This window comes from Canis aureus, chromosome 15 (genome assembly GCF_053574225.1).
Source record: "Canis aureus isolate CA01 chromosome 15, VMU_Caureus_v.1.0, whole genome shotgun sequence".
Lineage (NCBI taxonomy): Eukaryota > Metazoa > Chordata > Mammalia > Carnivora > Canidae > Canis > Canis aureus.
The window spans coordinates 61,005,177-61,005,528 of NC_135625.1; the positions used below are offsets into that span (position 1 = coordinate 61,005,177).

The 352-nt window shown below is 33.5% G+C and overlaps 1 pseudogene; it reads right to left on the reverse strand.

The window, feature by feature from the left end:
- Positions 1–267: 267 nt before the first annotated feature.
- On the reverse strand, positions 268–352 carry LOC144285174 (U6 spliceosomal RNA; annotated as a pseudogene).

Here is a 352-nt window from a genome sequence, read left to right on the forward strand (position 1 = left end):
AAATTATGAGTAAAGATTAGGTAGCTGTGAAAGCATTTATCCTGTGTTTGTTTAAAAAATATATATATATAGTTAGATGAGACTATTCTCTGGTTCAGATTTTTAAACTGTAATGAAATTCATCTCTAGAAATTACTGCACTCAAAGATTTGAAAGAAGAACAAGCTCCAGTTTAAAAGTTGTGAATGATTCACTGATGGTGAGTACAAAGGCTAGCAGAGATAAGAGATACATCTTTCTAGGATTTTTTTTTGGGGGGGCAGGATTTTTAGTGCGTCATCCTTGCATAGAGGTCATGCTAATCTTCTCTATATTGTTTCAGTTTTAGTATACATGCTGCCGAAGTGAGTAC